General features: G+C 44.1%; 1 protein-coding gene across 1 annotated transcript in view; it reads left to right on the top strand.

The window, feature by feature from the left end:
* The first annotated feature begins 19,142 nt into the window (after positions 1-19,142).
* Positions 19,143-27,650, top strand: part of LOC144691913 (homeobox protein PKNOX1-like) — a 124,129-nt gene continuing 115,621 nt past the window's right edge. The window contains exon 1 of the mRNA XM_078560487.1: positions 19,143-19,203. The gene's annotated coding sequence lies outside the window, so the exon portion shown is untranslated. The remainder of the gene's footprint in view (positions 19,204-27,650) is intronic.

The following is a 27,650-nucleotide window of genomic DNA, read 5'->3' as shown; positions in this document are numbered from 1 at the left end:
TGTATTATCAGTGACTCCGGCGCTAATCTAATAGAGAGACTGTAATATCAGTGACTCCAGCACTCATCTAATAGAGAGACGGTAATGTCAGTGACTCCAGCACTAATCTAATAGAGTGGTCATAATAGCAGTGACTCCAGCACTAGTCTAATGGAGAGACTGTAATATCAGTGACTCCAGCACTAATCTAATAGAGAGACTGTAATGTCAGTGAATCAGCACTAATGTAATAGAGAGGTTGTAATACCAGTGACCCCAGTGCTAATCTAATAGAGAGGCTGTAATATCAGTGACTCCAGCACTAATCTAATAGAGAGAGATGGTAATGTCAGTGACTCAGCACTAATCTAAAAGAGAGACTGTAATATCAGTGACTCGAGCACTAATCTAATAGAGAGGCTGTAATATTGGTGACTCCAGCACCAATCTAAATGCGAGCTGGTAATATCAGTGACTCCAGCACTAATCTAATATGGAGGCGGTAATATCAGTGACTCCAGCACTAATCTGATAGAGAGATTGTAATATCAGTGACTCCAGCACTAATCTAATAGAGAGAATGTAATATCGGTGACTCCAGCACTAATCTAATAGAGAGATTGTAATATCAGTGACTCCAACAATAATCTAATAGAGAGGCTGTAAAATCAGTGACTCCAGCAGTAATCTAATAGAGAGACTGTAATATTAGTGACTCCGGCGCTAATCTGATAGAGAGACTGTAATATCAGTGACTCCAACGCTAATCTAATAGAGAGACTGTAATGTCAGTGAATCAGCACTAATGTAAGAGAGAGGTTGTAATGTCAGTGACTCCAGTGCTAATCTAATAGAGAGGCTGTAATATCAGTGACTCCAGCACTAATCTTATATAATCTAATAGAGAGGCTGTAATATCAGTGACTCCAGCACTAATCTAATAGAGAGAATGTAATATCGGTGACTCCAGCACTAATCTAATAGAGAGACTGTAATATCAGTGACTCCAACAATAATCTAATAGAGAGGCTGTAAAATCAGTGACTCCAGCAGTAATCTAATAGAGAGACTGTAATATTAGTGACTCCGGCGCTAATCTGATAGAGAGACTGTAATATCAGTGACTCCAACGCTAATCTAATAGAGAGACTGTAATGTCAGTGAATCAGCACTAATGTAAGAGAGAGGTTGTAATGTCAGTGACTCCAGTGCTAATCTAATAGAGAGGCTGTAATATCAGTGACTCCAGCACTAATCTTATATAATCTAATAGAGAGGCTGTAATATCAGTGACTCCAGCACTAATCTAATAGAGAGACGGTAATGTCAGTGACTCAGCGCTAATGTAAGAGAGAGACTGTAATATCAGTGACTCCAGCATTAATCTAATAGAGAGGCTGTAATATCGGTGACTCCAGCACTAATCTAATTGCGAGGTGGTAATATCAGTGACTCCAGCACTAATCTAATATAGAGGCGGTAAATTCAGTGACTCTAGCACTAATCTAATAAAGAGTCTGTAATATCAGTGACTACAGCACTAACTGATAGAGAGATTGTAATATCAGTGACTCCAGCACTAATCTAATAGACTGTAATATCGGTGACTCCAGCACTAATCTAATAGACTGTAATATCGGTGACTCCAGCACTAATCTAATAGAGAGGCTGTAATATCAGTGACTCCAGCACTAATCTAATAGGCTGTAATATCAGTGACTCCAGCACTAATCTGATAGAGAGATTGTAATATCAGTGACTCCAGCACTAATCTAATGGAGAGTATGTAATATCAGTGACTCCAGCACTAATCTAATAGAGAGGCTGTAATATCAGTGACTCCAGCACTAATCTAATTGCGAGGTGGTAATATCAGTGACTCCAGCACTAATCTAATATAGAGGCGGTAAATTCAGTGACTCTAGCACTAATCTAATAAAGAGGCTGTAATATCAGTGACTACAGCACTAACTGATAGAGAGATTGTAATATCAGTGACTCCAGCACTAATCTAATAGAGAGAATGTAATATCGGTGACTCCAGCACTAATCTAATAGAGAGACTGTAATATCAGTGACTCCAACAATAATCTAATAGACTGTAATATCGGTGACTCCAGCACTAATCTAATAGGCTGTAATATCAGTGACTCCAGCACTAATCTGATAGAGAGATTGTAATATCAGTGACTCCAGCACTAATCTGATAGAGAGATTGTAATATCAGTGACTCCAGCACTAATCTAATAGAGAGGCTGTAATATCAGTGACTCCAGCACTAATCTAATAGAGAGACTGTAATATCAGTGACTCCAGCACTAATCTAATAGAGAGACTGTAATATCAGTGACTCCAGCACTAATCTAATATAATCTAATAGAGAGCATGTAATATCACTGACTCTAGCACTAACCTAATAGACTGTAATATCAGTGACTCCAGCACTAATCTAATAGAGAGACTGCAATATCAGTGACCCCATCCCTAATGTAATAGAGAGACTGTAATATCAGTGACTCCAACGATAATCTAATATAGAGACTGTAATATCAGTGACTCCAGCACTAATCTAATAGAGAGACTGTAATGTCAGTGACTCAGCACCAATGTAATAGAGAGGCTGTAATACCAGTGACTCCAGCACTAATCTAATAGACTGTAATATCAGTGACTCCAGCACTAATCTAATAGAGAGACTGAAATATCAGTGACCCCAGCACTAATCTGATAGAGAGACTGTAATATCAGTGACTCCAGCACTAATCTAATAGAGAGACTGTAATGTCAGTGATTCAGCACTGATGTAATAGAGAGGCTGTAATGTCAGTGACTCCAGCACTAATCTAATATAATCTAATAGAGAGGCTGTAATATCAGTGACTCCAGCACTAATCTGATAGAGAGGCTTTAATATCATTGACTCCAGCACTAAACTAAAAGACAGGCTGTAATATCAGTGCCTGCAGCACTAACCTAATAGCGAGACTGTAATATCAATGACTCCAGCACTAATCTAATAGTGACGCGACTAGGATGGAAAGATTGCGCAGTTGACCAAGCCCTACCACTCTACAGGTCGTACCATTAATTTAAAAGTTTAATTTACTCAGCAACTGACCAAATGTTTACCTTCACTACTAGCACCCAGAATCAAAGAGACTTTTATCAGGCTTCTTTCAATTAACAACAAACTTTATTATAAAACAAATCTTGTCAAATAGAAAGGCAAAGCTTATCAATCTACAGTTTGGAATATGAAATCGTACTAATGACTCTTTTGAGATACCCTAAGTCTCTCTCACACACACGCACACAACATTGAAATAAAAATAGAAATGGAGGAATTCAGCCAATAGTTAAAAGTCAATGGTTCATATGCAAAGGATCGATGATGGAGGTCTTGAAATGGTGTCCTGGTCTCTCAGTGCTGATCCGTGAAACTATCAATGACTCTGATATTGTTTTTCAGGAAGATTATGAAATACTCAAGGGTACTCTATTCCAGCATGTAGAGCATCTCAGGAGCAACTTATATTCACTTCCAGCTGCGGACTGGCTTTGGACTACAAAAGGCTGCTGTCTTCCTCCTCAAACAGTTGGTCCTTCTCTTCTCAAAGCAAAACCAAAATCCACTTTTAAAACACAGTCTTCCAGACATTTTTTTCTCAGAGCCGTAAAGCCCACATGACCCCCTTTGTACACAGTTCACCTGGGTCAAGAGGATTAGATTTTTTTCAACTGCTTAATTATCCTTTCTTGTAAAAGGATGCTTTTTCCAGGAATAGCAATCAGAGTCCTTGCATTAACCTTTTAAGGGATAGTGTCTTTTAAAACACACATTCTTCCAAAATGTCCTAAGTTCTTGAAGATGAACCACTTTCTGTGATTAAAGCAGTTCATGACACTTCTTCCCTTGGAGAAATGAAATGTCGTATTTATATGTGTTTCATTACAGAGTAGAAAAAACATAAACAAAAATACTAAAACACATGCACACTCATTCATTCAGTTGTTATACAAAGCTAATACAGTTAGTCTCTGTAACATTTTGGCCTTTAGCAAATTTACAGCAAAGTTAAACTCTAGACAAAGCATCAGCAATTACATTGTTTTTCCCTGCAATGTGAATTTAAGTGATAAGGCTGTAGTAATAAACTCTATTGAAATAGTCTGCCAATCTTTGTTTAAAAATTTGTCCACAAAGGCCAAGGGGTTATGATCAGTATATTCCAGTGTCTCCCTGTATCCAAGGCAGACATACACGTCAATATGTTTAAGAGCCAATCACAAGCCCAGGGTTTCCTTCTCCACTGTAGAGTATCTTTTTTGGTGTCGATTCAGCTTTTTGGAAAAGTGTCCCACTGGCCTTTGCCCAACTCATCTTGTAACAGGACTGCAGCTACCCCCAGGTCACTAGCATCAATTGCTACTTTGAAGAGTTTAGTGAAATTTGGAGCTGTCGGCACTGGTTCATTGATCAAAATTGCTTTCAACCTTTTAAAAGATGTTTGGCTCTCTCATCCACATTACCTTGGCTTTCTTTTGTATCAAGTTTGTCAGTGGAGCAGCTATAGCACTGAAATTTGGTACAAATTTGCAGTAAAGCCCACACATCCCCCAAAACCTCATGACCTCCTGTTTAGTTTTAGGGGCAGGGAACTCCACCAATGCCGGTACTGTTGCTGTTCTTGGCAATACTTGTCCTTGCTCTACGATACGCCCAAGATTAGTTACTTGCGCATCCTCGAATTCACTTTTGGCAAGGTCTATTACCAAATCAGCTGACTGTCGTTTTTTAAACAGGGCTTCCCTATGACAGAGGTCAAGCTAACTGGCCTAGAGTTTTCTGCCTCCCTCCCTTCTTGAATAGAGAGGTTATATTTGCTACTTTCAAGTCTGATGGAACCTTTCCAGAATCTAGGGAATTGTGAAAAGCTAACACCAACGCATCTGGTACCTCATTAACTACCTCTTTTAAGACCCTAGGATGAAGTCCATTAGGACCCATAAGACGATAAGACGTAGGAGCAGAATTAGGCTATTCGGCCCTTTGAGTCTGCTCCGCCATTCGATGAGATCATGGCTGATCTGATAATCCTCAACTCCACTTTCCCGCCTTGTCCCCATAACCCTTGATTCCCTTACTGATTAAAAATCTGTCTATCGCCGCCTTGAATATATTTTTTCTTTATTCGTTCACGGGATGTGGGCTTCACTGGCTGGGCCAGCATTTATTGCCCATCCCTAGTTGCCCTTGAGAAGATGGTGGTGAGCTGCCTTCTTGAACCACTGCAATCCATGTGGTGTGGGTACACCCACAGTGCTGTTAGGAAGGGAGTTCCAAGATTTTGACCCAGCGACCGTGAAGGAACGGTGATATATTTCTAAGTCAGAATTGTGAGTGGCTTGGAGGGGAACCTCCAGGTGGTGTTCCCATCTATCTGCTGCCCATATCCCTCTAGATGGTAGTGGTTGTGAGTTTGGAAGGTGCTGTTGAAGGAGACTTGATGAGTTCCTGCAGTGCATCTTCTAGATGGTACACACTGCTGCTACTGTGCATCGGTGGTGGAGGGAGTGAATGTTTGTGGATATGGTGCCAATCAAGCGGGCTGCTTTGTCCTGGACAGTGTCAAGCTTCTTGAGTGTTGTGGGAGCTGCACTCATCCAGGCAAGGGGAGAGTATTCCATCACACTCCTGAATTGTGCCTTGTAGATGGCGGACAGACTTTGGGGAGTCAGTAGGTGAGTTACTCGCCGCAGGTTTCCTAGCCTCTGACCTGCTCTTGTAGCCACAGTATTTATATGGCTAGTCCAGTTCAGTTTCTGGTCAACGGTAACCCACAGGATGTTGATAGTGGGGGATTCAGTGATTCTAGTGCCATTGAACTCTTAATGACCCAGCCTCTACAGCCCTCTGTGGTAAAGAATTCCACAGATTAACTACGCTCTGAGAGAAGAAATTCCTCCTCATCTCTGTTTTAAATGGGTGACCCCTTACTCTGAGATTATGCCCTCTGGTCCTAGATTCTCCCACAAGGGGAAACAACCTCTCAGCATCTACCCTGTCAAGCCCCCTAAGAATCTTATATGTTTCAATAAGGTCGCCTCTCATTCTGCTAAACTCCAATGAGTACAGGCCCAACCTACTCAACCTCTCCTCATAAGAAAATCCCTCCATACCCGGGATTAACCTAGTGATCCTTCTCTGCACTGTCTCCAATGCCAGTATATCTTTCCTTAGATAAGGGGACCAAACTGTTCACAGTATTCTAGATGTGGTCTAACTCGTGTCTTGTACAGTTTTAGCAAGACTTCCCTATGTTTATATTCCTTTCCCTTTGAAATAAAGGCCAATATTCCATTTGCCTTCCCTATTACCTGTTGAACTTGTGTGTTAGCTTTTTGGGATTCATCCATGAGGACTCCCAAATCCCTCTGTGCTGCAGCCTTCTCCAGTCTATCTCCATTTAAATAATATTCAGCTCCTCTATTCTTCCTGCCAAAGTGCATAACCTCATATTTTCCCACATTATATTCCATCTGCCACTTTTTTGCCCACTCACTTAACCTGTCTATATCCCTCTGTAGACTCCTTGTGTCATCCTTATCACTTGCCTTCCCACCTATTTTTGTATCTTCCACAAATTTGGTGATTGTACATTCACTTCCCTCATCTAAGTCATTAATATATATTGTAAATAATTGTGGCCCCAGCACTGATCCCTGTGGCACTCCACTAGTTACAGGTTGCCATCCTGAAAATGCTCCCTTTATCCCAACTCTCTTGTCTTCTATTAGTTAGCCAATCCTCTATCCATGCTAATATACTACCCCGAACACCATCGGCTCTTATCTTATTAAGTAGCCTTATGTGCAGTACCTTATCGAACGCCTTTTGGAAATCCAAATATATTACATCTATTGGTTCCCTTTATCTATCCTACTAGTTACGTCCTCAAAGAATTCTAATAAATTTGTCAGGCATGATTTCCCCTTCATGAAGCCATGCTGACTCTGCTTGATTATATTATGTAATTCTAAATGCTCTGTTATTACATCCTTTATAATAGACTCCAACATTTTTCCAATAACAGATGTTAAGCTAACTGGCCTGTAGTTATCTGTTTTTTGTTTCCCTCCCTTTTTGAATAAGGGTGTTACATTGACAGTTTTCCAATCCTCTGGACTTTTCCAGAATCTAAGGATTCTTGGAAGATTTCTACCAGTGTATCCACTATCTCTGTAGCTACTTCCTTTAATATCCTAGAATACAACCCATCAGGTCCAGGGGACTTATCACACTTTAGCCCAATTAGTTACCCTAGTACTTTTTCTCCAGTGATAGTTATTGTATTTATTTCCTCCCCCTCTTTTGCCCCTTGATTATTTAGTATTTTTGGAATGCTGTTAGTGTCTTCTACCTTGAAGATTGATTCAAAGGGCTGAATTTTACCATCGGCGAGCAGGGGGCGGGGCCCGCTCACCAACGCATAAAATGTCGCTGGATGACATGGGGGGGAAACCCCCAACATCATCCCATCCCATTTAAATTTTCAGGAAGGCGGGCGTGCAGCAAAATCAGCTGCGGGCCCGCTGACCTGTCAATGGCCAATTGAGGCCATTGACAGGGTCATTAAAACAATTAAAGGACCTGCTCATCCAACCTTAAGGTTGGCGGGTTGGCCGGGAGCCCCGGCGGGGAATAGAGAAAACATGAAACCTCATCCAGCGGAGGGATGAAATTTCATGTAGGGATTTAAAAAGTTTAATAAAGTTTTAGTGTAAATTATGAACATGTCCCATCTCATGTGACATTGTCACATGAGGGGGACATATTAAGGATTTTATTTTCTCTCTTTTTAATGTTTTTAGAACTGTCAGTGATCTCCCTGAGGCTGCACTTAGCCGCAGGGAGAAGTGCGCTCTTTCGTGCGCATGCGTGAAAGAGCACACTCTCGCTTTTGGGGAATCGTCCCCGCCTGCCCGCACAGGGAGCGCATAGCGCTTCCCGCCGGACATCATGCTGGGTGGGCCTTAATTGGCCCACACACGTAAAATGGTAAAATGGCGGCGGGGCCTGCTTCTCTGGCAGGGATCGGCTCCCCACCTGCCGGAGATTGGGTCGGGCCCGCCCATCAGGCAGAAAATTCTGCCCAAAGTATTTATTCAACTCCTCTGCCATTTCCTGGTCCCCATTATCATTTCTCCAGCCACGTTCTCAAAGGGGCCTATGTTCACTTTGGTCTCTCTCTTCCTTTTTATATATTTAAAGAAGCTCTTGCTGTCCATTTTTATATTACTTGCTAGTTTACCTTCAAAGTTTATTTTCTCCCTTTTTTTTTGGTCATCTTTTGTTGTTTTTTAAAATTTTCCCAATCCTCTGGCTTACCGCTAATCTTTGCCACATTGTATGTTTTTTCTTTCACTTTGATACTATCCTTAACTTCCTTGGTTAACCATGATTGGCTTATCCCCTTCCCAGAACTTCCTCACTGAGATATATCTCTGTTGTGAGTCATGAACTATTTTCTTAAATTCTGCCAATGTTCATCATTTGTTTTTTTCTGCTAAAACCTATCCCAGTCCACTCCCGCCAACTCATTGCTTTGTAATTACTCTTATTTAAGTTCAGCACAGTTGTAGCCGGAGCCTTGTCAGCCCGAAGCTGTATCAGTTTGTTCAGTACCCCTTCCCTAGTGATTGTAATTTCACCAAGTTCCTCTCTCTCCTCCACCTCCCGATTTACAGCTATTGCTGGAATGATTTTTGTATCCTCTATAGTGAAGACAGAAACAAAATATTTGTTCATTTCATCTTCCATTTCCTTATTATCTACTATTAACTCCCCATTCTTACTCTCTAAAGGACCAACACTCTCAACTTTTTTTCCTGTTTAGATACCTGCAGAACTCTTGCTATATGTTTTTTCATTTCCAGCTAGCTTCCTCCCATACTCTAACCTTTTAGTCATTCTCTGCTGTTCTTTGTATTCTGACCAATCATCTGTCCTGCCACTCATTTTTGTGGAGTTGTATGCTTTTTCCTTAAGTATGACACTTCCCTTAACTTCTTTAGTTAACCATGGATGGTGGGTCATCCCTTTAGAATTTTTCTCTATCATAGGAATATAGTTATTCTGAGTATTCTGAAATCCCCTTAAATATCTGCCACTGATTCTCTATTGATCTATCCCCTAGCCTAGTATCCCAGGTCACTTCAACTAGCTCAGCTTTCATGCCCAGAGTTGCCCTTATTTAAGTTTAAAATACTAGCCTTAGACCCACTCTTCTCCCTTTCAAACTGATTGTAAAATTCAGTCATATTGTGGTTGCTGCTACCTAGGGGTGCCTTCACTCTGAGGTTATTAATTAATCCTGTCACATTACACAATGCCAAATCTAATATAACCTGCTCTCTGGTTGGTTCCAGAATGTGCTGCTCTGAGAAACTATCTCAAAAGCATTCTATGAGCTCCTCATCCAGGTTACTACTGCCAATCTGATTTTTCCAGTTTACGTGTGGCTTAAAATCACCCATGATTATTGCTGTCCCTTGTCTAATAGAGAGACTGTAATATCAGTGACTCCAGCACTAATCTATTGGACAGTGTCATGACTCACTGGGGATAGTGCAATATCAAGCCCCACTGCTCCCCGACCCATGACAAATGTGAAAATCATCTAATTGTTTAATTTAGGTTAACAGAATATGGGCACCAGGTTTGTAAACTTAATAAGTAAATAACTGTTTACTGAACAAATTGTATTTAACCAGTGGCAAAAGGAAAAAATATGAACTGCTAATTTCTAACTTTATAACCTAAACTCTATCCCTTCTTAAATCCCTATACACACACAGAAAAGACACATAAGACACACAAAAACATGACATTTAAGGGTGGGATAAAACAGTTCAACAGCACCAATTCCGGAGTGTAGGAATCAATGGGTTGATTTTGATCGATGTCTTTCAAATTCCTTTCAGTTATTTGTTGAAGACACGAGGTGGTCTTCCAGCACTTTCGGTGTTTAGTTAACTGGTTGAGCACCTGCCTTTCAATGTCTCTAACGGTGATTTTCCCCTTTGTCTCTTGACAGGGGTTTTTCACAGAGAGAGAGAGAGAGAGAGAACAAGTTATAGAGAAATGAGGGGCAAAAAAAAAACAAAGCCAGCTAGCTATTATTGTAGAATTATTTTAATCTTACACACATAGGAGAAAGAGATTTTAGGTCTTTTCTCTTTTCAGGCTAAGAGCTTTTCTCTGCTGCACTGCTCTCACACAAAACCTGGTCACCTGGTTAGGAGCCAATTAAAATGTTGCCAGGCAGTTCCCAGTTAGACCGGACACCTCCTTGGCACCATCCTGTATTTCATGGCATACTCTGTTCCAGGACAGCAACATTGTATATATCCTCACACTGTTCCAGTAGACACATCTTTCAAACTGCAGCCATTGTAATTTTAATCCACAGTCCAACAGAAATAAAAAGATATGTTCTTTACAGACAGCAATATCAGTGACTCCAGCACTAATCTAATGGAGAGACTGTAATATCCGTGACTCCAGTACTAATCTAATAGAGAGCCTGTAATATCAGTGACCCCAGCACTAAACTATTAGACAGTAACATCAGTGACTCCAACACTAATCTAATAGAGACTGTAATACCAGTGACTCCAGGATTATTCTAAGGGAGAGACAATAATGTCAGTGACTCCAGCAATAATATAGAGGGATTGCAACATTGGTGACTCCAGCACTAATCTGACAGAGAGACTGTAATATCAGGGACACCAGCATTAATCAAGCCAAAAGATTACAAAATCAGTGACTTCAGCAGTATTCTACAGAGAAACTGTAATAACAGTGAGACATGCACTAATCTAATAGAGAAACTGTAATATCAGCGACACCACCACTAATCTAATTGACCAGAAACTGAACTGGACTAGCCATATAAATATGGTGGCTGCAAGAGCGGGTCGGAGGCTAGGAATTGTAAGATGAGTAACCCACGTCCTGACTCCCCAAAGCCTGTCCAACATCTACAGGGCACAAGTCAGAGTGTGATGGAATACTCTCCACTTGCCTGGATGAGTGCAGCTCCCACAATACTCAAGAAGCTCAACACCATCCAGGACAAGGAGAGTGTGAGAGGAGGATCCTCAGACAGGCAGTCAGCTGCCCCTAGAAGAGAGTGTGAGAGGAGGACCTAAAGAGCGGAATTTACCAGTGAGGGAGCGGAGAGGAGTTACCTGTGAGGGAGCAGATGGATGGGACACAGAGTGGATGTACAGTAGGGGTTGATGCACAGCCAAATATAGAAGAGAAACTAAATCAGTCTGGAAGGCAGAGCAAATATAGACCTATAACGGCACAAGGGGATAATACAAAGCTGGATTGTATGTATTTTAACACAAGGAGTCTTACAAGTCAGGCAGATAAATGGAGGGCATTGATTAACACATGGGAATATGATATTGTTGCTGTGATAGGGACATGGTTGAGGGAAGGGCAGGACTGGCAGCTCAATATCCCAGGGTATAGAATCTTCAGGCATGATGGGAGTGGTGTAAAAGAGGAGGTGGCATTGCACTATTGATCAAGGAGTCAATTACTGCAGAAAGGAGGGATGGTATCTTAGAAAGTTCCTCAAATGAGGCAATATGGGTAGAACTTAAAAACAAAAAGGGGGCAATCACTTTGCTGGGTGCCTACTATAGGCCTCCAAACAGTCAGGGGGAGATAGAGAGGCAGATATGTAGGCAAATCTCAGAGAAGTGTAAAAATAATAGGGTAATGATAGTGGGAGATTTCAACTTCCCCAATATTAACTGGGATAGACTCAGTGTGAAAGGCTTAGAGGGGGTGGAATTATTCAAGTGCATCCAGGAGAGCTCTTTGAGCCAGCAAGTAGAAAGTCTGACAAGAGAAGGGGTGGTACTGGACCTGATCTTAGGGAATGAAGCCGGGCAAGTGGTGGAAGTGTCAGTGGGGGAGCATTTCGGGGATAGTGACCATAACTCTGTAAGATTTAAGGTGGTTCTGGAAAAGGATAAAGATGGACCGGAAATAAAGGTCCTGATTTGGGGGAAGGTTGTTGTCAATATGATAAGACAGGATCTGGCCAAAGTGGACTGGGAGCAGCTACTTGTAGGAAAGTCAACATCAGACCAGTGGGAGTCAACCAAAAAGGAAATAGTGAGAGTTCAGGGCCAACATGTTCCCATAAAGGTGAAGAGTAGGGCCAACAAGTCCAGGGAACCCTGGATGTCAAGGGATATAGAGGATTGTATAAGGGGAAAAAAGGAGGCTTATGGCAGATACAGTGGGCTGAAAACAGTGGAAGCCCTAGAGGGGTATAGAAAGTGTAGGGGGGGGCGGAGGGTACTCTAAAAAAGTAATTAGGAGAGCGAAGAGGGGGCATGAAACAACATTGGTGGGCACGATAAAGGAAAATCCCAAGGCATTTTATAAATATATTAAGGGCAAGAGGATAACCAGGGAAAGAGTAGGACCCATTAGGGACCAAAGTGGCAATCTGTGCGTGGAGTTGGAGGACATAGGTGAGGTTTTAAATGATTACTTTTCTTCTGTGTTCACTATGGAGAAGGATGATGTAGGTGCAGAAATCAGGGAGGAGGACTGTGATACACTTGAACATATTAACATTGAAAGTATTAGCAGTTTCAGCAGGCTTAAAAGTGGATAAGACCCCAGGCCCAAATGTGATGTATCCCAGGCCGCTATGTGAGGCCAGGGAGGAGATTGCAGGGGCTCCGACACTAATTTTCAAATCCTCTCTGGGCACAGGAGAGGTGCCAGAGGACTGGAGGACAGTGAATGTGGTACCATTATTCAAGAAGGGTAGTAGGTATAAACCAGGTAATTACAGGCCAGTGAGTCTAACATCAGTGTTAGGGAAGCTATTGGAAAAAATATTGGGACAGGATTAATCTCCATTTGGAGAGGCAGGGATTAATCAGGGATAGTCACCAGCATGGCTTTGTCAGGGGGGGGATCATATCTAACAAATTTGATTGAATTTTTTGAGCAGGTGATTAGCTGTGTAGATGAGGGTAGTGCAGTTGATGTAGTCTACATGGACTTCAGTAAGGCTTTTGACAGGATCCCACATGGGAGAATGATCAAGAAGGTAAGAGCCCATGGGATCCAGGGCAATTTGGCAAATTGGATCCAAAGTTGGCTTAGTGGCAAGAGGCAGAGGGTGATGGTCAAAGGTTGTTTTTGCGATTGGAAGCCTCTGACAAGTGGTGTACCACAGGGGTCGGTGCTGGGACCCTTGCTGTTTGTAGTGTACATTCACGATTTAGACATGAATATAGGAGGTATGATCAGTAAGATCGCAGGTGACATGAAAATTGGTGTCGTAAATAGTGAGGAGGAAAGCCTTAGATTACAGGACAATATAGATGGGTTGGTAAAATGGGCAGAGCAGTGGCAAATGGAATTTAATCCTGAGAATTGTGATGTGGTGCATTTTGGAAGGACTAACATGGTTAGGGAATACACAATCAATGGTAGGACCCTAGGAAGTACAGAGGATCAGAGGGACCTTGGCGTGCATGTCCATAGATCCCTGAAGGCAGCAGGACAGGTAGATAAGGTGGTTAAGAAGGCATATGGGATACTTGCCTTTATTAGCCGAGGCGTAGAATATAAGAGCAGGGAGGTTATGTTGGAGCTGTATAAAATGCTAGTTAGGCTAAGCTGGAGTAAGTGTGCAGTTCTGGTCACCACACTATAGGAAGGATGTGATTGCACTGGAGGGGGTGCAGAGGGGAGTCACCAGGATGTTGCCTGGGCTGGAGCGTTTCAGCTATGAAGAGAGACTGGATAGGCTAGTGTTGTTTTCCTTACAGCAGAGAAGGCTAAAGGGGGACCTGATAGAGGTATACAAAATTATGAGGGGCATAGATAGGGTAGACAGGAAGAAACTTTTCCCCTTAGCGGAGCTGTCAATAACCAGGGGGCATAGATTTAAGGTAAGGGGAAGGAAGCTATATCTAACTCCTTTCAGAAAACATGCAATGTTTTGGCCTCAACTACTTTCTGTGGTAGCGAATTCCACAGGCTCACCACTCTCTGGGTGAAGAAATTTCTCCTCACCTCAGTCCTAAATTGTCCACCCCGTATCCTCAGACTGTGACCCCTGGTTCTGGACTACCCCACCATCGGGAACATCCTTCCTGCATCTACCCTGTCTAGTCCTGTTAGAATTTTATAGCTTTCTATGAGATCCCCCCCTCATTCTTCTGAACTCCAGCGAATATAATCCTAACCAACTCAATCTCTCCTCATATGTCAGTCCCGCCATCCCAGGAATCAGTCTGGTAAACCTTCGCTGCACTCCCTCTATAGCAAGAACATCCTTCCTCAGATAAGACCAAAACTGCACACAATATTCCAGGTGTGATCTCACCAAGGCCCTGTATAATTGCAGCAAGACATCCCTGTTCCTGTACTCGAATCCTCTGGCTATGAAGGCCAACATACCATTTGCCTTCTTTACCGCCTGCTGCACCTGCATGCTTACCTTCAGCGACTGGTGTACAAGGACACCCAGGTCTCGTTGCACATTCCCCTCTCTCAATTTATAGCCATTCAGATAATAATCTGCCTTCCTGTTTTTGCCACCAAAGTGGATAAACTCACATTTATCCACATTATACTGCATCTGCCATGCATTTGCCCACTCACTCAGCTTGTCCAAATCACACTGAAGCATCTCTGCATCCTCCTCACAGCTCACCCACCCACCCAGCTTTGTGTCATCTGAAAATTTGGAGATGTTACATTTAGTTCCCTCATCTAAATCATTAATATATATTGTGAATAGCTGGGGTCCCAGCACTGATCCCTGCGGTACCCCACTAGTCACTGCCTGCCATTCGGAAAAAGACCCGTTTATTCCTACTCTTTGTTTCCTGTCTGCCAACCAGTTTTCTATCCATCTCAGTACACTACCCCCAATCCCATGCGCTTTAATTTTACACGCCAATCTCTCATGTGGAACTTTGTCGAATGCCTTCTGAAAGCTTAAATTAACCACATCCACTGGCTCCCCCTCATCAACTCTACTAGTCACATCCTCGAAACATTCCAGTAGATTTGTCAAGCATGATTTCCCTTTCATAAATCCATGCTGACTCTGTCCGATTCTGCCACTGTTTTCCACGTGCTCAGCTATTAAATCTTTTATAATGGACTCTAGAATTTTCCCCACTACTGACGTCAGGCTGACTGGTCTATAATTCCCTGTTTTCTCCCTGCCTCCCTTTTTAAATAGTGGGGTTACATTAGCTACCCTCCAATCTGTAGGAACTGTTCCAGAGTCTATAGAATCTCGGAAGATGACAACCAACGCATCCACTATTTCTAGGGCCACTTCTTTAAGTACTCTGGGATGTAGTTTATCAGGCCCTGGGAATTTATCGGCCTTAAATCCCATCAATTTCTCCAACACCATTTCCCTACTAGTACTGATTTCTTTCAGTTCCTCCCTCTCACTAAACCCTGTGTTCCCCAACATTTCTGGTATGTTATTTGTGTCCTCCTTTGTGAAGACAGAACCAAAGTATGTATTTAGTTGGTCAGCCATTTCTTTGTTCCCCATTATAAATTCCCCTGTTTCTGTCTGTAAGGGACCTACATATGTCTTCACCAATCTTTTTCTCTTCACATTCCTATAGAAACTTTTACAGTCAGTTTTTATGTTCCCTGCAAGCTTACTCTCGTACTCTATTTTCCCCTTCTTAATCAATCCCTTGGTCCTCCTTTGCTGAATTCTAAACTGCTCCCAATCCTCAGGACTGTTACTTTTTCTGGCCAATTTGTTTGCCTCTTCCTTGCATCTAATACTATCTCTAATTTCCCTTGTAAACCATTGTTTGGCCACCTTTCCTATTTTACTTTTGTGCCAGACAGGAATAAACAATTGTTGCAGTTCACCCATGCGCTCTTTGAATGTTTGCCATTGCCTATCCACCATCATCCCTTTAAGCAACGTTTCCCAATCCACCATAGCCAACTCGCGCCTCATACCATCGTAGTTTCCTTTATTAAGATTCAGGACCCTAGTCTCAGAATCAACTACGTCACTCTCCATCTTGATGAAGAATTCTATCATATTATGGTCGCTCATCCCCAAGGGGCCTCGCACAACTAGATTGCCAATTATTCCTTTCTCATTACACAATACCCAGTCGAGGATGACCTGTTCTCTCGTTGGTTCCTCAATGTATTGGTCCAGAAAAACATCCCGTATACACTCCAGGAATTCCTCCTCTACGGTATTGTTACTAATTTGATTTGCCCAATCTATATGCAGATTAAAGTCACCCATAATTACAGATGTTCCTTTATTGCATGCGTCTCTAATTTCCTGTTTAATGCCATTCCCAACATCACCACTACAGTTTGGGGGTCTATACACAACCCCCACTAATGTTTTTTGCCCCTTAGTGTTTCTCAGCTCTACCCATACAGATTCCACATCGTCGGAGCTAATATCTTTCCTCACTATTGTGTTAATTTCCTCTTTAACCAGCAATGCAACTCCACCGCCTTTTCCTTTTTGTCTGCCCTACCTAAATACTGAATACCCCTGGATGTTCAGTTCCCGTCCCTGGTCACCCTGCAGCCATGTCTCCGTAATCCCGACTGTATCATACCTGTTTATATCGCCGTTCCTCCACTATTGCTGGGTCACAATTCTGGAGCTCCGTCCCTAACAGTATTGTGGGTGTACCCCTGCCACATGGACTGCAGTGGTTCAAGAAGGCAGCTCACCATCACCTTCTCAAGGGCAATTAGGGATGGGCAACAAATGCTGGCCTAGCCGGCGACGCCCACATCCCATGAATGAATAAAAAAGTCTGATGGAGAGACTGTAATATCAGTGACTCCAGCAATATTTTAGAGAGCGATTGTAAGATCAATGACATCAGCACTATACATTCTGTAATATCAGTCATTCTAGTACTATTCTACAGACAGACAATTATTCGTGATTCCAATGCTAATCAAAGCTGAGAGAATTCACTGATACCTACAATACACTAATAGAGAGACTGTAATATCAGTGACAGAAACAAAAATTGCTGGAAAAACTCAGCAGGTCTGACAGCATCTGTGGAGAGGAAGATAGAGTTAACATTTCGAGTCCGTATGACTCTTCATCAGAACATGTTGAAGAGTCATATGGACTCAAAATGTTAACTGTGTTCCTCTCCACAGATGCTGTCAGACCTGCTGAGTTTTTCCAGCAATTTTTGTTTTTGTTTCAGATTTCCAGCATCCACAGTATTTTGCTTTTATCTTAGTGTTTAATTGACTGCCACTTCTTTTCCTGTAACATCAGTGACTTTTTTTATTCATTCACAGGATGTAGGCATCGGTGGCCAGGCCAGCATTTATTGCCCATCCCTAGTTGCCCTTGAGAAGGTGGTGGTGAGCTGCCTTATTGAACCGCTGCAGTCCATATGGTGTAGGTACATCTACTGTGCTGTTAGTGGGCAGGGGGGAGGGGTTGGGGAGTTCAGGAATTTGACCCAGTGACAGTGAAGGAACAATATATTTCCAAGTCAGGATGGTGAGTGGCATCTGGTGGTGTTGCCATGTACCGAACCAAGAGATTATAAGCAGTATTCTACAGAGAGAATGTAATATCAGTGACTTACGCACTAATCTAATAGAGAGACTGTAATATCAGCGATTACAGCACCAATCTAATATAGGCTTAAATACCAGTGATTTCAGTGCAAATCTAAAAGAGACAATAATATCAGTGACACCAGCACTATTCTAACACAGAGACTGTAATATCAGTGACACCAGCACTATTCTAACACAGAGACTGTAATATCAGTGACACCAGCACTATTCTAACACAGAGACTGTAATATCAGTGACACCAGCACTATTCTAACACAGAGACTGTAATATCAGTGACACCAGCACAATTCTAACACAGAGACTGTAATATCAGTGACACCAGCACAATTCTAACACAGAGACTGTAATATCAGTGACACCAGCACAATTCTAACACAGAGACTGTAATATCAGTGACACCAGAACTAATCTACTAGACAGTAATATTAGTGACACCAGCGCTATTCTAACAGAGACTGTAATATCAGTGACACCAGAACTAATCTACTAGACAGTGATATCAGTGACACCAGCACTATTCTAACACAGAGACTGTAATACCAGTGACACCAGCACTATTCTAACACAGAGACTGTAATATTAATGATCGAAAGGATTGTGGCCGGCCTGGTCTCCTCCAGGCTATCCTCAATCCCCTACCCAGGATGGCCTCCCCATGCTCAGACCAGCGCAGCAAGGCGTCCCTCTAGCCAGCTGTTTTTTTGAAGGGCAATAGGGTTGCTGGGCTGGGTTTGGGATTGAGATTGGGCTGGCATTGGCTTTCGGGGCTGGGATTTTTTGGACCTGGCTGGGCTGGCCACAGCTGAGTGACCCTCTGACCCAGCTGTTTGTTGGAAGGGCAGTGGAGTGTCCCTGGGCTGGGATTGGGATTGTGGCCTGGCTGGGCTGGGCTGGCCACAGCAGAGTGACCCTCTGGCCAGCTGTTTGTTGGAAGGGCAGTGGAGTGGTCCCTGGGCTGGGATTGGGGCCTGGCTGGGCTGGCCACAGCAGAGTGACCCTCTGACCCAGCTGTTTGTTGGAAGGGCAGTGGAGTGGTCCCTGGGCTGGGATTGGGGCCTGGCTGGGCTGGCCACAGCAGAGTGACCCTCTGACCCAGCTGTTTGTTGGAAGGGCAGTGGGGTGGTCCCTGGGCTGGGATTGGGATTGTGGCCTGGCTGGACTGGCCACAGCAGAGTGACCCTCTGGCCAGCTGTTTGTTGGAAGGGCAGTGGGGTGGTCCCTGGGCTGAGGCTGGGCTCTCTGGGTTGGGATTGGGGCGGGAGGCTGGACTGACTGCCCCCAGGCTGGCCTCCCCTGGGCCTGGCCGCAGCAGGATGTCCCTCCGGCCTCTGGCCAGCTGCTTGTTGAAAGGAGAGTGGGCAGGCCGGGTAGGCGGGGCTTGGCCGTGCGTCATGCATATGAAGCAGGCAGCGTGCGGTGCGCGGTGAATATTAAGTGCGCGGCGTGGCGTGTGCGTGGTGACGTAGGCCGCAGTGTGGGGCTGATTGCTGCAGCGGCTTGTCAGTCTGATGAAGATTGGCATTCAGGTAAGCTGTCACTCAGCGCCCGCGGCCGGCCCCGCTTCCCCGCTGCCTCCCCGCCCGCTCACCGGCCCGGGGACACAGGCCGCCAGCCCAACCCCACTCCGCCCTCCCCGCCGCCACCGCGCCCCCTCCTCCTGCCTCTCCCTCCGTGCGGAGCAAGCCGGTGGCGGCCGGGCCGGGGCCGGGGCCGGGGCCTTTCTCTTTGTTTAGCCGCCTGCGGATGGGGTGGGTGGGGGAGCGCGCGTGTGCGCGCCCCGGTTTGTTGGGAAGCGGGCAGCGGGATCGCGCGGGAAGGGGGTGTGGCGGGGCGCGCTCCCGCGGCGCCTCCTGGTTGGTGGGAAAATGGCGCAATCGGGACAATGGCGGCGGGGCGGTCGGGCGGGTTTCCCTTTAACAAACAGCGGGAGCGGTTCGCGCGCCCGCCCACCCGCCCGGCCCTGAGCTCCCAGCCTGATTGACAGGCCCAGCCCGGCCTATTGACCCAGGCCCAGCCCAGATCTCACACTCAGTCATTGCAAAATTCATCAACATGGAGAATCCTGATTAAAAACAAGAATTAATCTCATATTAACCAGAGTCTGAGTGCTCATGGCTCCTAACTCAGGCTGGCGGTGCCAACCAGACTGGCACCTTTACCAATAGAGCTGAAATCCAAACACCTAGAGATATAACCCTGGAATAACACACACAGGAACATCTCCCTCTCAATGAGGATGGCGGCTAAACTTGCTGAGGACACACAGATAGGTGGGAAAGTAAATTGTGAAGAGGACGTACGGAGGCGACAAAGGGACATTGACAGGATAAGCGAATGGGCAAAGATCTGGCAAATGGAGTGTAATGTGGGCAAATGTATAATCGTTCATTTTGTCAGGAAGAATAAAAAAGAATCTAAATGGTGAGAGATTGCAGAGCTCTGAGATGCAGAGGGAGCTGGGTGTCCTGGTGCACGAATCACAAAAGGCTAGTATGCAGGTACAGCAGTATTAGCCTCCTTATTTAAGGAAGGATGTAAATGCAGAGAAGGTTTACTAGAATAATACCTGGAATGGGTGGGTTGCCTTATGAGGAAAGGTTGGACAGGTTAGCCTTGTATCCACTGGAATTCAGAAAAGTAAGTGGCGACTTGACTGAAACCTTTAAGATCCTGAGGGATCTTGACAGGGTGGATGTGGAGAGGATGTTTCCTCTTGTGGGAGAATGTAGAATGAGGGGTCACAGTTTAAAAATTAGGGGTCAACCATTTAAGATAGGTGAGAAATTTTTCCTCTGAGGGTTGTGAATCTTTGGAACTTTCTTCCTCAAAAGGCGGTGAAAGCAGAGCCTTTGAATGTTTTTAAGGCAGAGCTAGATAGATTCTTGATTAACAAGGGGATGAAAGGTTATTGGGGGTAGGCAGGAATGTGAAGTTGAGGTTACATTCAGATCAGCCATGATCTTATTGAATGGCGGAGCAGGTTTGAGGGGCTGAGTGGCCTCCTCCTGCTCCTTATTCGTATGTTTGGAAATATTTACCTAATTTCCTTTTGATCGTTATTGACTCTGCTTCCACTGACCTTTGAGGCAGTGCGTTCCAGATCACAACAACTGACGTGGCAAAATCTTATTTCTTCTCGTGTATCAAACCCTTCATAATCCACATGGATTTCCAAGCAGTTTAATCAACCTTCATTAATTCTTTCAAGTAGAAACTGAAGAGTAAGTAAAGGCTACTACAATGGATGCAGTTTATAGTAAGTTCAAGCTGGTGGCACATAAGAGACTCATGACAAAGGCCAAGGTGTGTGTAGTTGGCCAAGGAATTGAATGGATTGAAAGATGGCTTTAAAACAAAAAACACAGTAGCAGTTGAGGGAAGTTTCTTAGTCTGGCAGGAAGTGGTGTCACAGAATGACAGAATTGTTACAGTGCAGAAAGAGGCGATTTGGCCCATCGTACCTGTACCAGCTCTCCAAATGAACAGTTCACCTACTGCCATTCCCCTGCTTTCTCCCTGTAACCCTGCACATGCTTCATTTTCAGATTACAGACTAATCCCTTTTTGAATGCTTCAGTTGAACCTGCCTCCACCACACTCCCAGGCAGTGCATTCCAGACCCAAACCACTTTCGCTTCTTTCACTAATTAATTTAAATCTGTGCCCTTTTGTTCATGATCCTTTCACAAGTGGGGAACAGTTTCCCCCTATCTACTCTGTCCGCACCCCTCATGATTTTGAATATCTCTATCAAATCTCTCATCCTTCTCTTCAAGGAAAACAGTCCTAACTTCTCCAATCTATCATCACAACTGAAGTGTCTCATCCCTGGAACCATTCTCGTGGATCTTTTCTGCACTCTCTCCAATGCCTTCACATCCTCCCTAAAGTGTGGCACCCAGAACTGGACACAATACTCCAGCTGAGGCTGGACTAGTGACTTATACAAGTTCAACATAACCTCTTTGCTCTTGTACTCTATGCCTCTATGAATAAAGTCTGCGATACTTTATGCTTTATTAACTCCTTTCTCAACCTGTCCTGCCACCTTCAATGGCTTATGCACATATACACCCAGGCCCCTGCTCTTGCATGCTCTTTAGAGTTGTACCCCTTATTTTATATTGTCTTTCTGTGTCCTTCCTACCAAAATGCATCACTCACACTTCTCTGCATTGAACTTCATCTGCTATCTGTCTGCCCACTCCACCAACTTGTCTGTCCTTTTGAAGTTCTCCACTGCCCTCCTCACAATTCATAATGCTTCCAAGTTGTATCATCCAAAAACTTTGAGATTGTGCCCAGTATACCAAGATCTAGATCATTATTATAAACCAGGAAAAGCAAGGGTCCCAGCATTGACCTCTGGAGAACTCCACTACAAACCTTCCTCCAGTAGGAAATACATCTATTAACTACTACTCTGTTTCCTGTCACTCAGCCAATTCCTCCTCCATGTTGCTACTGTTCCTTTTATTCCATGACCTATAACTTTGCTGACAAGTCTTGTGTGGCGCTGTATCAAACGCCTTTTGGAACTCCACGTCAATAGCACTGCCCTCATCAACCCAATGTTACCGCTTCAAAAAAAACTCCAGCAAGTTAGTCAAACATGATTTACCCACAAGAAATCTATGCTGGCTTTCCTTAATTAACCCGCATTTGTCTGTGTAACTATTAAACATAGAACATAGAAACTAGGAGCAGGAGTAGGCCATTCGGCCCTTCGAGCCTGCTCCACCATTCATTATGATCATGGCTGATCATCCAACTCAATAGCCTACTCCAGCTATTAATTCTGTCTTGAATTATGGTTTCTAGGAGTTTCCCCACCACTGAAGTTAAACTGACTGGCGTGTAGTTGCTGGGTTTATCTCTACACCCTTTTTTGAACAAGGATGTAAACTTTACAATTCTCCAGTCCTCTGGCCTATCCCGAGTCGAAGGCAGGCTGGAAAATGAAGGCCAGTGCCTCTGCAATTTCCACTCTCATTTCCCTCAGTAGCCTTGGATGCTTCTCATCTGATAATTGAAAAGAAGGTGGTATTGGATAGTTTATCTGTACTTGACCTCACCTATTAACTTTTATTCCTTATTCTAGTGCTACCTGTCTCTCCAAATATCCTGCACCACTTGTTAATTCTCTCTAATATTAATTTCCTGGTTCCCACATCCCTGCTGAGTTAGTTTAAACCTTCCCCAACAGCACTAGCAAAACACCCCACTGGGAAGTCAGTCCCGGCTTTGTTCAGGTGCAACCCATCCATCCTGTGCAGATCCAATGTCCCTCAGACCCAGTCCCAATGTCCCAAGAATCTGAAGCCCTCCCTCCTGCACCATCTTTCCAGCCGTGCAGTCACCCGTCTTATACCCCTATTCCTGTATTCACTTGCTCATGGCACTAGGAGTAATCCTGCAATTACTACATTTGAGGTCCTGCTTGCTAATTTTCTACCTAGCTCCCTAAATTCAGACTGCAGAACCACATCTCTCTTTCTGTCTATGTTACCTATATAACCTGTGCCCCTCAGGAGCTGCTGCTATTCACCGTGTAAAGAAACTATTTGGACTCAGGAATTGGAGGTATGATCTTGAATTTTGCAGGTGATGCCAAACTGAAGGTACAGGTGGAGGATTGCAGCAAATTACAGGACGACAAACAGATTTACTGAGTAGATGATGAATAACAAATTAAATATAGCGCAGAGTGAGTTGTCCAAGTTGTTTGGTGGAATAAAGAGGCCACTTTTTCCTTAGAATGGAGGAAAATAAAGGGTTAAAGGAGCAAAGAGACCAGTGAATACAGATGCACGAATGGTGAAGGTTGTGACAAGTCACTAAGACTTTAGAGCGCAATCAGTGCCCTGGGGTGTATTTCTAGAATACAAAAAAGAGGTATTGTTAAATTCATATAGAACCTTAGCTAGATGGCACTTAGAGTAATGTCTGCAGTTCAGGTGGAATATCCATTCTACAAAATAGATCCTAAGAAGTAGGAGTAGACCATTCAGCCCATTGACTTTATTCTGCCAGGCAGTAAGATCCTTGCTGATCTGATTGTGGCTCTACTCCACTTTCCTGCCTGCCCCGCCACATAACCCTTAACTCCCTTGTAGATCAAAAACCTGTCTAACTCAGCCTTGAATATATTCACTGATTTAGCCTCCACTGCTCTCTGTGGAAGATAATTCCAAAGATTAATGACCCTCTAAGAGAAGAAATTCTTCCTCGTCTCTCTCTTAAATGGGATACCCCATATTTTTAAATTGTGTCCCCCAGTTCTAGATTCCCCCACGAGGGGAATGATCCTCCCCGGCATCTACCCCTCAGAATCTAATATGGCTCAGTAAGATCACCTCTTGTTCTTCTAAACTCCAATGAATTTAGTCCCAATTTGCTCAAGCTTTCCTCATAAGACAATGCCATCATCCCAGGAATCAGTCTAGTGAACGTTCCCTGAACTGCTTCCAATGCAAGTATGTCCCTCCTTAAGTATGGAGACCAAAACTGTGCACAGTACTCTAGGTTTGGTCTCACCAATACCCTATATATTTGTGGCAAGACTTCCCTACATCCTCCTTGCAATAAAGGCCATTGTTCTACCTTCCTTTCTGTACCTGCAAGTTAACTTTTTGTAATTTTTGTACAAGGACATCCAGACCCCACTATACTGTGGCATTCTGTAATCTCTCTTTATTTACATAGTATTCTGCTTTTCTATTCTTCCTTCCAAAGTGGACAACCTCACGTTTTCCCAAATTATACTCCATCTGCCAATTTTTACCCACTCACTTAACCTATCTGTATACCTTTGTATCCTCCTCACAGCTTGCTTTCCTACCTAACTTTCTATCATCAGAAAATTTGGCTACAATAGAGTCAGTCCCTTCATCCAAGTCATTAATATAAATTGTAAATAATTGAGGCCCCAGCACCGACCCCTGCAGCTAGTTACGATTTGCCAACCTGAAAATGACTCATATATCCCGACTGTTTCCTGTTAGTTAGCCATGCTAACTATGCTAATATATCAACCCCAACTCCATGAGTTCTTATCTTGTGTAGTAACCTTTCATGGGGCACCTTATCGAACGCCTTTTGGAAATCCAAATGCACTACATCTACTTGGTTCCCCTTTATTCACCCTGTTTATTACATCCTCAAAGAATTCTTTAATAACTTTGTCAAACATGATTTCCCTTTCACAAAACCAAATTGTCTCTGTCTGATTGTGCTATATGAACATACGAAATAGGAGCAGAAATAAGCCATTCGGCCCCTTGAGCATGTTCCATCATACAATAGGATTATGGCTGATCTGTTTGTGTGTGTGTTTCGAATTCCAAATTTCCATCTACCCCCAATAACCTTAGATTCTTGTTAGGCAAGGGAATCAATCCAGCTCCACCTTAAAAATATTCACTGCCTTCTGAGGCAGAGAGTTCCAAAGTCGAGTAAGCCTCTGAGGGAAAAAAAATTCTCCTTATCTCTGTCCTAAAAGGGCGACCCCAAATTTTAAAACAGTGCCCCCTAGTTCTGGATTCACCCACAAGGGGAAACGTTCTTTCCACATCCACCTTGTCAAGACCGTTCAGGATCTTGTATACTTCAATCAAGTCACCCCTCCCTCTTCTAAACGCCATTGGAAACAAGCCCAGCCTGTCCAACCTTTCCTCATAAGACAACCCACTCATTCCAGGTATCAATCTAGTAAACCTCTGAACTGCATTTACATCTCTCCTTAAATAAGGAAACCAAGACTGCACACAGTATTTGAGACGTGGTCCTGCCAATGCCCTGTATAACTGAAGCATAACATGATGTCCTAGAACTGAGACAATTGACCTCCAACAACCACAACCATCTTCCTTTCTGCTTGGTATGACTCCAACCAGTGGAGAGTTTTCCCCCTGAAAACTGATTTTCCCATTGACTCCAGTTTCGCTCGGGGTCCTTGATGCCACACAAATGCGGCCTTGATGTAAAGGGCAGTCACTCACACCTTGTCTCTGGAGTTCAGCTCTTCTGTTCATGTTTAAACCAAGGCGGTAATGAGGTCAGGAGCTGAGTGACCCTGGTGGAACCCAAACTGAGTGTAACTGAGCAGGTTATTGCTAAGCAAGTGCGGCTTGATAGCTCTGTTGATGACCTCTTCCATCACTTTAGTGATGATGGAGAGGGGGCAGTAATTGGCCAGGTTGGACTTGTCCTGCTTTTTGTGTACAGGACATATCTGGGCAATTTTCCACATTGCCGGGTAGATGCCAGTGTTGTAGCTGTTCTGGAACAGTTTGGCTGGGGGCACGGCAAGTTCTGGAGCACAAGTCTTCAGTACTATTGCCGGAATATTGTCAGAGCCCATAGCCTTTGCAGTATCCAGTGCCTGCAGCTGTTCCTTGATATCATGTGGAGTGAATCGAATTGGCTGAAGACTGGGATCTGTGATGCTGGGGACCTCTGGAGGAGGCTGAGATGGGTCATCCACTCGGCACTTCTGGCTGAAGATTGTTGCGAATACTTCAGCCTTATCTTTTGTATTGATGTACTGGGCTCCTCCATCATTGAGGATGGGGATATATTTGTGCAGCCTTCTCCTCCAACGAGTTGTTTAATTGTCCACCACCATTCACGACCGGATATGGCAGGGCTTAGGTCTGATCCATTGGTTGTGGATATGCTTAGCTCTGTCTATCACTGGCTTATGCTGTTTGGCACGCAATTCGTCCTATGTTGTAGCTTCACCAAGTTGATACCTCATTTTTAGTTAGATCTGTTCGAAATCTATCCCATTTAGCATGGTGGTAGTGCCACACAATACAATGGAGGGTATCCTCAATCCGAAGACAGGGCTTTGTCTCCACAACGACTGTGCGGTGGTCACTCCTACCGATGCATCCACGGCAGGCAGGTTGGTGAGGATGAGGTCAAGTATGTTTTTCCCTCACCATCTGCCACAGACCCCGTCTAGCAGCTATGTAATATAGGACTCAGCCAGCTCGGTCAGTAGTGGTGCTACCGAGCCACTCTTGGTAATCGACATTGAAGTTCCCCACCCAGAGTACATTCTGTGCCCTTGCCACCCTCAGTGCTTCCTCCAAGTGGTGTTCAACATGGAGGAGCACTGATTCATCAGCTGAGGGAGGGCGGTACGTGGTAATCAGCAGGAGGTTTCCATGTTTGACCTGATGCCATGAGATCTGCCGGTGGGACAGGACATACCCAGGGATGCTGATGGTGGTGTCTGGGACATTATCTGTAAGGTATGATTCCGTGAGGCTGACTATATCAGGCTGTTGCTTGACTAGTCTGTGAGACAGCTCTTCCAATTTTGGCACCAGCCCCCCCAGATGTTAGTCAGGGGGACTTTGCAGGGTCGACAGGGCTGAGTTTGCCATTGTTGTTTCCAGTGCCTAGGTCGTCCAGTTTCATTCCTTTTCTTTAAGGCTTTGTACAACTGAGTGGCTTGCTAGGCCATTTCAGAGGGCAGTTAAGAGTCAACCACATTGTGTGCCAGGCAAGGATGGCAAATTTCCTAAGGGGTATTAGTGAACCAGATGGGGTTTTTAACGACAATGGTTTCATGGTTATCATGGTGGGATTCAAACCCGTGTCTCTGGATTACCTGGCCAGTGACAATACCATCACAACAGCCGCCTTCACTCCTGGTCAGGGTCTGAGGTGGAGACTCCTTCAATCTTTCTGAGTAAACACTGGGCAAGACAATGTTCAGTTCACTTTGTTGACCTGCGCTGTACCACAGGAGGCCTTCCACACTGAATGCTGAGTAGGATCAGAATCACCTGATACAAACAGTAAAGCTTCAGTTTCTGCATTATTACAAAAAGAAAGAACAATATTTGCAAAGAACAGCTAGTTGGACTGTACAAACCCCAAACAACCACCAGTACAGTGGGCCACTCAGGTGCCCGGCACCTTGATGCTGACAAACTCTTCCATCTTTTACTAGCTTTTG

Source organism: Cetorhinus maximus, chromosome 16 (genome assembly GCF_964194155.1).
Source record: "Cetorhinus maximus chromosome 16, sCetMax3.hap1.1, whole genome shotgun sequence".
NCBI lineage: Eukaryota > Metazoa > Chordata > Chondrichthyes > Lamniformes > Cetorhinidae > Cetorhinus > Cetorhinus maximus.
This window is presented reverse-complemented; position numbering and strand designations above follow the sequence as displayed.